The sequence below is a fragment of the Chiloscyllium plagiosum genome, unplaced genomic scaffold, assembly GCF_037043375.1.
Source record: "Chiloscyllium plagiosum isolate Xiang-an unplaced genomic scaffold, Cpla_swu_hap1 HiC_scaffold_17, whole genome shotgun sequence".
In the NCBI taxonomy this organism is placed as follows: domain Eukaryota; kingdom Metazoa; phylum Chordata; class Chondrichthyes; order Orectolobiformes; family Hemiscylliidae; genus Chiloscyllium; species Chiloscyllium plagiosum.
The window spans coordinates 75,216,528-75,231,147 of NW_028270155.1; the positions used below are offsets into that span (position 1 = coordinate 75,216,528).

General features: G+C 60.6%; 1 protein-coding gene across 3 annotated transcripts in view; it reads right to left on the minus strand.

Moving 5' to 3' along the window:
- pnp6 (purine nucleoside phosphorylase 6) overlaps nt 1-14,620 on the minus strand; it is a 107,294-nt gene that overhangs the window by 33,620 nt on the left and 59,054 nt on the right. The gene's annotated exons all lie outside the window — the stretch shown is intronic.

Here is a 14,620-nt window from a genome sequence, read left to right on the forward strand (position 1 = left end):
CCCCACCCCACACACCCACCCCACACCCCACCCCACACACACCCCCACCCCCACCCACACACACACCACACCCCCACCCCCCACACACACCCCACACCCCCCACACCCACCCCCCACACCCCCACCCACCCCCACCCCCACACCCCACACACCCACACCCCCACACCCCCACCCCCCACACCCACCCCACACCCCCACACCCACACACCCCCACACCCCACCCCCCACCCACCCCCCCCCCCACCCCCACACCCCCACACACACACACCCCCACACCCCCCACCCCCACACACCACACCCCCCACCCCCCACCCCCCCCCACACACACACCCCACACCCCCACCCCCCCACACACACACACCCCACACCCCCACCCCCCACACACACACACCCCACACCCCCACCCCCCACACACACACCCCCACACCCCCCACCCCCACCCACACCCCACACCCCCCACCCCCCCCACACACCCCCACCCCCCACACCCCCACCCCCCCCCCCCACCCACACCCCCACCCCCCACACACCACACCCCACCCCACCACACACCCCACACCCCCACCCCCCCCACACACCCCCACCCCCCCCACACCCCCCCCCCCCCCACACCCCCACCCCCCACCCCACACCCCCACCCCCCCACACCCCCACCCCCCCCCCCCACCACCCCCCCCCACCCCCCACCCCACACCCCACCACCCCCCCACCCCCCACCCCACACCCCCCACCCCCCACCCCCCCCCCCCCCCCCACCCCCCCACACCACACCCCCCACCCCCCCCACCCCCCACCCACACACCCCCACCCCCCCCCCCACCCACCCCCCCCACCCCCACCCCCCCACCACACACCCCCCACCCCCACCCCCCACACACCCCACCCCCCACACCCCCCCACACCCCCACCCACACACCCCACCCCCCCCCACACACCACCCCACACCCCCCACACACACCCCCACACCCCCCCACACACACCCACACCCCCACCCCCACACACACACCCCACACCCCCACCCCCCACACACCACCCCACACCCCCCACACCCCCCACACACCACCCCACACCCCCCACACACACACCCCACCCCCCCCACACACCACCCCACACCCCCCACCCCCCCACACCCACCCCACACCCCCCACACACACACCCCCCACCCACACCCCCCCCACACACACCCCCACCCCCCACACACACACACCACACCCCCACCCCCCACACACACACCCCACACCCCCACCCCCACACCCCCCCCCCCCACCCACACCCCCACACCCCCACCCCCCACACACACACCCCCACCCCCCACACACACACCCCCACCCCCCACACACACACCCCCACCCCCCCACACCCACACCCCCCCCCCCACACACACCCCCCCCCCACCCACACCCCCCACCCCCACCACCCCCCCCACCCCCCCCCCACCCCCCACACCACCCCCCCCCCCCCCACACACACACCCCCACCCCCCCACACACACCCCCCCACACCCCCCACACACACCCCCCCCCCCCCACCCCCCCACCCACACCCCCACCCCCCACACCACCCCCACACCCCCACCCCCCCACACACACCCCCCACCCCCCCACACACACCCCCCACCCCCCCCCCACACCCCCCACACCCCCCCACCCCACACACCCACCCCCACCCCCCCACCCCCCACCCCCCACACCCACCCCACACCCCCCACCCCCCCACCCACACCCCCACACCCCCCCACCCCCCACACACCACCCCCACCACCCCCATCCCCCACCCACACCCCCACACCCCCCACCCCCCCCACACCACACCCCACCCCCCCCACACACCCCCACCCCCCACACACACCCCCACCCCCCCACACACACCCCCACCCCCCCCACACCCCACCCCACCCCCCCCCCCCCCACCCCACACCCCCACCCCCACCCCCCACACACACACCCCCCACCCCCCACACACACACCCACACCCCCACCCCCCACACACACCCCCACACCCCCCACCCCCCCACACACACCCCCCACCCCCCCCCCCCACCCCCCCACCCCCACACCCCCCCCCACCCCCCCCCCCCACACCCACCCCCACCCCCCACACACACACCCACACCCCCCACACACACCCCCCCCACCCCCCACCCCCCCCCCCACCCCCCCCCCCCACCCCCACCCCCACCCCCCACCCACACCCCCCACACCCCCACCCCCCCCACACACACCCCCCACCCCCCACACACCCCCCACACCCCCACCCCCACACACACACCCCCACCCCCACACCCCCCACCCCCCACACCCCACACCCCCCACACACACACCCCACACCCCCCCCCCCCCCACACACACCCCCCACACCCCCCACCCCCCCACACCCCACCCCCACACCCCCCACCCCCCACACACACCCCCACACCCCCCCACCCCCCACACACACACCCCCACACCCCCCCACACCCCACACCACACACCCACACCCCCCACACCACACCCCCCACCCCCCCCACACCCCACCACACACCCACACCCCCCACACACACACCCCACACCCCCCACACACACACCCACACCCCCCCCCACCCACACCCCACACCCCCCCACACCCCCCCACACACACCCCACACCCCCCCACACCCCCCCCACACACCCCACACCCCCCCACACACACCCCCACACACACCCCCACACCCCCCACACCCCCCACACACCCCCACACCACACACACCCCACACACACACACCCCACACACACCCACACCCCACACACACTCCACACCCCACCCCACACCCACTCCACACCTCACACACACCCCACACACCCCCACACACACCCCACCCCGCACACACACCCCCACACCCCCACCCCACACACCCACCCCCCCCCACCCCCACTCCCCACACCCCCACCCACACACACCCCACACCCCCACCCCCCCACACACACACCCCACACCCCCACCCCCCCCACACACACCCCCCACCCACCCACACCCCCACACCCCCAACCCCCACCACACACACCCCCACACCCCCACCCCCCACACACACACCCCACACCCCCACCCCCACACACACACACCCCACACCCCCACCCCCCACACACACACCCCCCACACCCCCACCCCCCACACCCCCACCCCCCACACACACACCCCCACACCCCACCCCCCACACACACACCCCACACCCCACACACACACACCCCACACCCCCCCCCCCCCACACACCCCCACCCCCCACACACACACCCCACCCCCACACACACCCCCCCACCCCCCACACACACACCCCCACCCCCCACACACACCCCCACCCCCCACACACACACCCCACACCCCCCACCCCCACACCCCACACCCCCCAACCCCCACCCCACACCCCCCACCCACACACCCCACACCCCCCACCCCACACCCCCCCACCCCCCACACACACACCCCACACCCCCCACCCCCCACACACACACCCCACACCCCACACCCCCCCACACACACCCCACACCCCCCACCCCCCACACACACCCACACCCCACACCCCCCCCCACACACCCCCACACCCCCCCCCACACACACACCCCACACCCCCCCACACACACACCCCACACCCCCCACCCCCCACACACACACCCCACACCCCCCACACACACACCCCACACCCCCCACACACACACCCCACACCCCCCCACACACACCCACCCCCCACACACCCCACCCCACACCCCCCACACACACACCCCACACTCCCCACACACACACCCCACACCCCTCCCACACACACACACACCCCCACACCCCCCCCCCACACACACCCCTCCCACACACACACCCCTCCCACACAAACACCCCTCCCACACACACACACACCCCACACCCCCCCCCACACACACCACCCCACACCCCCCCCCCCACACACCCCCCACACCCCCCACACACACACCCCACACACACACCCCACACCCCCCACACACACACCCCACACCCCCCACACACACACCCCCCACCCCCCACCCCCACACACACACCCCACACCCCCACACACACACCCCACACCCCCACACACACACCCCACACCCCCCACACACACACCCCACACTCCCCACACACACACCCCACACCCCCCACACACACCCCACACTCCCCACACACACCCCCACACCCCCCCACACACACACACCCCCACACCCCCCCCCACACACACCCCCCCCCACACACACACCCCTCCCACACCACACACACCCCACACCCCCCCACACACACACACCCCACACCCCCCACCCACACACACACCCCACACCCCCCACACACACACCCCACACCCCCCCCACACACACACCCCACACCCCCCACACACACCCCCCACACACACCCCCCACCACACACCCCCCACACACACCCCCCACACACACACCCCACACCCCCCCCACACACACACCCCACACCCCCCCACACACACACCCCACACCCCCCCCACACACACCCCACACCCCCCCCACACACACACCCCACACCCCCCCCACACACACACCCCACACCCCCCCCACACACACACCCCACACCCCCCCCCACACACACCCCACACCCCCCCCACACACACACCCCACACCCCCCACACACACCCCACACCCCCCACACACACACCCCCACCCCCCCCACACACACACCCCACACACACACACCCCACACCCCCCACACACACACCCCACCCCCCCCACACACACACCCCACACACACACCCCACACCCCCCACACACACACCCCACACCCCCCACACCACCCACACCCCCCACACCCACACCCACCACCCCCCCACACACACACACACCCCCCCACACACACACCCCACACCCCCCAACACACCCACATCCCCCACCCCCCCACACACACCCCCACCCCCCCCACACACACACCCCACACCCCCCACACCACACCCCACACCCCCCCCCCCACACACACAGCCCACACCCCCCACCCCCCACACACCACCCCACACCCCCACCCCCCACACACACACCCCACACCCCCACCCCCCACACACACACCCCACACCCCCCACCCCCCACACACCACCCCACACCCCCCACCCCCCCACACCCCCCCACACCCCACCCCCCCACACCCCCCACACCCCACACCCCCCACACCCCCCACACCCCACCCCCCCACACCCCCCACCCCCCACACCCCCCACCCCCCACCCCCCACACACACCCCCCACCCCCCACCCCCCACACACACCCCCCACACACACACCCCACACCCCCCACACACACACCCCACACACACACCCCCACACCCCCCCACACACACACCCCACACCCCCCACACACACACACACACCCCCACACACACACCCCACACCCCCCACACACACACACACCCCCCCCACACACACACCCCCCACCCCCCCACACACACACCCCACATCCCCCACCCCCCACACACACACCCCACATCCCCCACCCACCCCCCACACACACACCCCACACCACCCCCCACACACAACCCACACCCCCCCACCCCCCCACACACACACCCCACACCCCCACCCCCCCCACACACACCCCCACACCCCCACCCCCACACACCCCCCACACCCCACACCCCCCACACACCCCCACCCCCCACAGCCCCCCACCCCCCACCCCCCACACACACCCCCCACCCCACCCCCACACACACCCACCCCCCACCCCCCACACACACCCCCACACACACACCCCACACCCCCCACACACACACCCCACACCCCCCACACCCACACCCCACACCCACACCCCACACCCACACCCCCCCCACACACACCCCACACCCACACCCCCCCACACACACCCCACACCCCCCCACACACACACCCCACACCCCCCCCACACACACCCCACACCCCCCCCACACACACACCCCACACACACACACCCCACACCCCCCCACACACACCCCACACCCCCCCACACACACACCCACACCACACCCCCACACCCCCCACACACACACCCCACACCCCCCCACACACACACACACACCCCCACACACACACCCCACACCCCCCACACACACACACACCCCCCCACACACCACCCCACACCCCCCAAACACACCCCACATCCCCCACCCCCCCCACACACACCCCACACCCCCCACCCACACACACCCCACACCCCCCACACACACCCCACACCCCCCACCCCCCCACACACAAACCCCCACATCCCCCACACACACACCCCACATCCCCCACCCCCCACACACACACCCCACACCCCCCACCCCCCACACACACACCCCACACACCCCACCCCCCACACACACACACACCCCACACACCCCACACCCCACACACCCCCCACACCCCACACCCCCCACACCCCCCACACCCCACGCCCCCCCACACCCCCCACCCCCCACACCCCCCACCCCCCACCCCCCACACACACCCCCCACCCCCCCACCCCACACACACCCCCCACCCCCCACCCCCCACACACACCCCCCACCCCCCACCCCCCACACACACCCCCCCACACACACACCCCACACCCCCCACACACACACCCCACACCCACACCCCCCCCACACACACCCCACACCCACACCCCCCCCACACACACCCCACACCCCCCCCACACACACCCCCCACGACAACCACACCCCCACACCCCCCCCCCACACCACCACACCCCCACACACACACCCCACACCCCCCCACACCACACACACCCCACACCCCCCACACACACACCCCACACCCCCACACCCCACCCCCCACACCCCCCCACACCCCCCACACACCCCCACCCCACACCCCACACCCCCCCACACACACCCCACACCCCCCACACCCCCCACACCCACCCCCACCCCACCACACCCCACACCCCCCACACACCCCACACCCCCCACACACCCCAACACACACCCCCACACCACCCCACACCCCCACCCCACCCCCCACCCCCACACCCCCCCCCCACACCCCACACCCCCTCACACACCCACAACCCCACCCCCCACCCCCACACCCCCCACACCCCCACACCCCACACCCCCCACACCCCCCCACCACCACCCCACCTCACACACCCCCACACCCACACACCCACACCCCCACACCCCCCCACACACACCCCACACCCCCCACACACCCCCACACCACCCCACACACCCACCCCACACCCCCCACACACACACCCCACACCCCCCACACACACACCCACACCCCCCCCACACACACACCCCACACCCCCCCACACACACACCCCCACACACACCCCCCACACACACACCCCACACCCCCCCACACACACCCTCACACCCCACACCACACCCCCCCACACACACCTCACACCCACACCCCCCACACACACCCCCACACCCACACCTCCCACCACCCACACACCCCACACCCCCACACCCACACACCCCCACACCCACCCCACACCCACACACCACCCCACACCCCCCACCCCACACACCCCACACCCCCCCACACACACACCACACACCCCACACCACCCCCCACCCCCCACCACACACACCCCACACCCCCCACCCCCCACCCCCCACACACACACCCCACACCCCCCCACCCCCCACACACACACCCCACACCCCCCACACCCCCCACACACACACCCCACACCCCCCACCCCCCCACCCCCCACACACACACCCCACACCCCCCACCCCACACACCCCCCACACACACACCCCACACCCCCCACCCCCCACCCCCCACACACACACCCCACACCCCCCACACACACACCCCACACCCCCCCACACACACCCCCCACACCCCCCCACACACACCCCACACCCCCCCACACCCCCCCACACACACCCCACACCCCCCCACACACACCCCACACCCCCCCACACACACCCCACACACACCCCACACACCCCACACACACCCACCCCACACACACACACACCCCACACACACACCCACCCCACACACACTCCACACCCCACCCCACACACACCCCACACCCACCCCACACACACACCCCCCACACACACACACACACACACCCCACACACACACCCCCCACACACACACACACCCCACACACACTCCACACCTCACACACACCCCACACCCCACACACACCCCACACCCCACACACACCCCACACCCCACACACACCCCACACCCCACACACACCCCACACACACCCCACACCTCACACACACCCCACACCCCACACCCCACACACACCCCACACACACCCCACACACATCCCACACACACACACCCCACACACCCCACCCCACCCCACACACACCACACGCACCACACACATACACCCCCCACACACCCACACCCACACACACTCTCAGACACATCCACACACACACACACACACACACACCCCCACCCCCACACACACACTCTCACACACACACACCCCAAACACACACACACTCTCTCACACACACACCCCACACATGCAGTACACACACACCTTCTCTCTCACACACACACACACACACACACACGCTCTCACTCTCTCTCTCTCACACACACACACACACACACTCTCTCTCTCACAAACACACCACACCCACACACTCTCTCACACACATGCACACGACTGAATATTGAAGGAGGACTGCAGTAGCATGAAGGCAGAGTTGGCTAAGGTGAATTGACAACCTGGATAAATCAACAGACATGCAGTGATGAGACATTTAAGGGGATATTTCAGCATTCACTTGCCAACAAATTAAAAACAACTTCTCAGAACAGACCCACTGTCATCGGTGGTTAATGAGAAATGTCAAAGATAGTGTCAAACTTAAGTGAAAGCCATGTTTTTTATTCATTCATGGGATGAGCTTTTGTTTTATTTTATTTTATGGCATTTGTTGTCCATCCTCAGTTGCCCTTGGGAAGGTAGTGATGAGCTGCCTTCTTGAACTGCTGCAATTCATGTGCTGCAGGTTGACCCACTGCAGGACTCCTAGCCTCTGACCTGCTTTCATAGTTACTGTATTCGTATGGCTCCTCAAAGTCAGTTTTTGGTCAATGGTAACTCACAGGACGTTGTCAGTGAGGGATTCACTGATGGTAATGATATTAATGTCAAGGGATAATGGTTAGATTTTCTCTTGTCGGAAATGAACATTGCCCGACATTTCTGTGGCACATGTTTTACCTGCCACTTGTCAGCCCAAGCCTGGATACTGTCCAGATCTTGTTGCATTCGGACATGGGCTGCTTCAGCATCTGAGGAATTGCAAACGGTGCTGAACATTGTGCAAACATTGGTGACCATCCCACGTCTGACCTTGTGATGGAGGGAAGGTCGTTGATGAAGCAGCTGAAGATTTGTGAGTCAAGATCAGAGTGGTGCTGGAAAAGCGCAGCAGGTCAGGCAGCATCCGAGGAGCAGGAAAATCGACGTTTCGGGCAAAAGCCCTTCATCAAGATTGTTGAGCCGAGGACACTACCCTGAGGAATTCCTACAGAGATGACCTGGAGCTGAGATGACTGACCCCCAACAACCACAACCATCTTCCTCTGTGTGAGATATGACTCCAACCAGCGGGAAAGCTTTCCTTCTTATTCCCATTGATTCCAGTTTTACAGAGGCTCTTCCATGCCACTCAATCAAATGCAGACTTGATGTCAAAAGGTGTCACTCTCACCTCACCCCTGGAATTCAGCTCTGCTGTCTATGTCTGAAACAGGATGTCAGGAGCTGAGTGGTCCTAGCACCGTCAATAATACCTTCCATCTGATGATCGAGGGTAGAGTGAGTTCTTGACAGGGTAAATGTGGAGAGGATATGCTACTCTTGTGGGAGAATTTAGAATTGGGGTCACTGTTTAAAAAGAAGGGTCCTTCATCTAAAACAGAAATTAGGCGACTTTTATTTGGTGGAGGCAGAGTCCTAGAAGACTTCATCTGACAAAGGAGCAGCACTCCGAGAGCTTGTGATTTCACATAAACCTGTTGGACTATAACCTGGTGTTGGGTGACTTCTGACTTCGTCCACCCCAGTCCAACACCAGCACCTCCATATCATGAATAACTTTAAGGCAGAGATGGATAGGTTCTTGTTAAACTAGGGGGTGAAAGGTTACTGGGGATTGCAGATGTAAGGTTATAATCAGATCAGCCTTGCTCTGATTGAGGGGCCTCGAGTGGTTGACGGTCCTCCCCGCTGTTTCTTGTTCGCATGTTTGTAACATCGCGTTCTCATCCCACAAGGATTTGGGCGCGTGTCTTTGCTCAATGGCCATCTCTGCCCCAGAGGCTGCCAGCTATGCTGCCAATGGAACATGGAACGCAGTACCTAGAACGCTGAATACGGCTATTCGAACCTGGAACATGAGTCCTCGGCCTCCTCCACCGCCAAAGCCAAGCCACCCGATGCCTGGAGGAAGAACGCGTCATCTTCCACCTTGGGACCCTCTACCCACACGGCATCAAGGTCAATTTCATCAATTTCCTCATTTCCCCTCCACCCCCACCTCATCCTAAATCCGACCCTCCAACTCAGCACCATCCTCTTGAACTGTTCCAACCTGTCCATTTTCCTTCCCGCCTATCCGTTCCACCCTCCCTCCAACCTATCACCATCACCTCCCTCCTGCATTTATCTATCACCGTCCCAGGTACCTCATCCCCAACCGCACCCTCCTATTTATCTCACAGTATCCCCCCCAGATCCCAACAATCCTGATGAAGGGTTTATACCCGAAACGTCAATTCTCCTGCTCCTCGGATGCTGTGCTTTTTCAGCACCACACTCTCGACTCTGATCTCCAGCACCTGCAGTCCTCACTTTCTCCCAGAACATGGAACATTGAATGTGGAACATTAAGTATAGAGCCTGGAACATAGAACACAGAACAGCACAGGAACAGGCTCTTCAGCCCCCCCCCCATGTCTGTGCTAACCATGATGCCAGATTAAACTAATTCCACCTGCTTGCACATGGTCCATATCCCTCTATTCCCAACCATTCGCGTGTCGGAATGCCTCTTAAACAGTGGAATTATATCTGCTTCTACCAGCTCAATCCAGCAGCATGTCCCAGGTACCTACCACTCTCGATATAAATCCATGGAGGATGCCTTAAAATCTTACCGCCACCATCCCATTCATTTTTTGTACCTTCTCTAGCAAGACATCTCACATGGATCCATATCCCCATTGCAAATGACCTGCTGACCCTCACACCTTCCCATTTCATACTGAGTGTAGCCCTTACAGAATGATAGCCCTGGTTTGGATCATATCGCCTGAGGAACCGGCCAAACTGGGTACAATCTGCCCTTCTGTGCCAATCGGAAGATCGAGCTGGTCCAGCACAAATGGCAATAGCTGCTTAAACCAGCTGGATGTTTCACAGAAGATTTAAAGGTTTGGCTTGGAGTTGAATGTCAAATTTAATGATCCAGCCAAAGTTTTATTCCAGAGTTAAAGGTGCCTGACATTTTGCAGGAACCTCAACTCCACACTTAAAGGGTTATGTAACTCACATGCAAAGTCTGACATTTTGAATTTGACACAGGGGTTAGGCAGTTTGCTGAATATTTCATACCAGCTCTTAACAAAAGGTTTCAGTGGTGTTATTTCAGGGCAATGTAGCATGGGGATGTATAAAGGGTCACGTACACTTGCCTGGGGCTGTCACTTGCTGGGTGGATTACAAATAAAATCTGCACTGGTATCTCTCCCAGAGTCACAGCCTGTGAACAGAGAGCACTTTTAAACATTTACTGTAGTGTTTCCCAAAGGGTAAAGTGCTTTTCATAAAGTATAGCATCCGTCTCAGTGAAAAGGACACCAGTTTTGTGAAAAAGTCTTTGCTGTACCTTGCAAATTTTCACTGATAGGCAATTCATTTGAATGCATATCACGCATATGACATTAGCTTTAATGAGCTGGACATGCTTTCACCCTGAGTACTTAAAAGGTTAGCCAAACACTTTTCTCATGCAGATGGAGTCTCATTTATAACTGATGCCATGTAGAAGGACCTTTAATATGCAATTAACCATCTTCCATGTTCTGTTGACCCTGAGTTACTAAAAAGGAATGTTTCTCGTTCTCTATTAAAAGTCCCTAAATTTGATGTGGTCATAATTCAAAGTCAAAAACACACACTTACTCTCGTACAGACACATGCACTCATTTGCACACACACACACATTCACAAACAAACTCATTCTCAGACACACACACAAACTCTCACACTTCCACATTCGCACAGACACACATTCACACAAGTTCACATACACTTACGCACACAGTCACAGATATATTCAGACACAAATTCACACACACCCACTGCTCATTTTTACACATTCACACATGCTCACTCGCACACATTCCACACATATTGACTCTCTCACACATTCTTGCACACATGCAAACACATACACTCACGCACATTCACTCACACACAAAATGAACACACCTGTGCACATTCACACTCACACACACAGAGATATACACTCGCACGCATTCACTCATTCACACATACAGTCATCCCCCCCAAATCTGTGAGGGCACCATTCCAGAGAAACTCCACGAATGATTAAATTAGTGAGTGCAGAGCTCATTAAAAATGGTTAAATATTGCAAATACAAAATTTTTTGCTTTGGATGTTGATTTTTGTTTCTACTTATATTTTGGTATGGATAAGTGAATTTGCGATTGGGGGATACAGAGAATTTACTGTACATTCACATAGACACACACACATACACTAACATGTAAGAAACAAACATATTAACAAAGACGCATACACTGAAAAACACAGACACAGACACAGACACAGACACACAACAGGGCATGGTTAGGAACAGCATTGACAATGAGATGGGCGGCATGCTTTCAGCTGACACAGCCTGAAATTCCGGGATCCACTTCCTAAAACCTCTTACAGCTTTACGCTCATTCTCCTTATATGATCTTTAAAATCTATTCTTTGGCCATCTCCCTTCCTTGTGTAAGTCAGTATCTTTTTTTTGACATTTTTGGAATACTGCATACAATTCTGGTCACCCTTCTATAGGAAGGATGTTGTTAAACTTGAGACGGTGTAGAAATGTTTTACACGGATGTTGTTGGGACTGCCTGAGATAGGTAGAAGGAATCTGACAGCTAAAGAATTGAAAGAAATGAACAATATTGTCAAATAAAACAAAAATGTTCATGAGGGTAGCTTAATTTTCCCTTTGCGATTGGGGTGGGGGGCAGAAGTGCCTCAGTGGTTATGACAGCTGCCTCGAAGCATCAGGGGACAAGGGTTGATTCCCGCCTCAGGTGACTGTCTGTGTGGAGTTTGCACATTCTCCCCGTGTCTGCGTGGGTTTCCTCCGGATGCTCTGGTTTCCTCCCACAGTCCAAAAAATGTGCAGGTCAGGTGGATTGACCACGCTAAATTGTCCACAGTGTTCAGGGATGTGCGGGTTAGGGGTAAATGTAGGGGAATAGGTTTGGGTGGGATACTCTTCAGAGAGTTAGTGTGGACTTGTTGGGCCAAAGGGCCTGTTTCCACACTGTAGGGATTCTAATTCTATTTGATGTTTCTATTCACTGTTTTAAAATAAGAATAAAATATTAACCAAGGTGATGAGCATTCAGTTCGAAAGGATCGTCGGGCTCAGTCTTCACCTGAAGGTTTTTCCATGGCATGTGAAATAGGTTTAGCACCCATTTTAATTTTGGCCACAACATCATCCAAATCAGCCTCTAGAGTACTTGGGAAAGAAACAGAGAGATAGAGAAAGAGTTAGAGACAGAGAGAGATAGAGAGAGAGAGAGAGAGAAAGAGAGAGAGAGAGATTGAGAGAGAGTGAGAGAGACAGACAGAATGGAGAGAGAGAGAGAGAGATAGACACACAGATTGAATGAGATAGAGACCAAGAGAGACAGAGACACAGAAAGTGATAGAGACAGAGACACAGACTGAGAGAGAGAGAGAGAGAGACACACTCACACACACAGATTATATAGAGAGAGAGATAGAGAGATAGGCAAACAGTGAGGGAGATAGAGACAGAGAGAGATAGAGAAACAGAGAGAGAGAAACAATGAGAGATATAGAACCAAGAGAGTCACAGAGAGAGAGACAGAGACACTGAGTAAGAAAGACAGAGAGATTCAGGGAGACAGAGAGAGAGAGAGAATGAGAGTGATAGAGACAGAAAAAAGGAGAAAGGACAGAGGGAGAGACAGAGTGAGAGAGACAGAGAGAGAGAGACAAACAGAGAGACAGAGAGAGAGAGAGACAAAGACAGAAAGAAAGAGACAGAGACAGAAACTGAGTGAGAGTTACAGAGACAAAGACGGATTGAGAGAAAGGAGCGAGAGAGAGAGAGACATTGAGTGAAGAAGCGATGTTGACAGACAAAGGGAAAGAGAGAGAGAGCTCCCAATGTTGACATCTATAAGGCGTTCATTTACTCCTCATCAATCTTCATGAGGTTGGTCAGTCTGGTTTGCTGGAACATTCCGGATAAATCTATTTTCAAAGCTATCAGACTGCACAGTGTCATAGATGGGTTCAAGTAGCTTGAACTGTGTGTCTGTGTATGTGTGTATGTGTGTACTGTGAGAGCCTGTTGTGTACAGTACGTGCATAGTGTATACATGCAGTG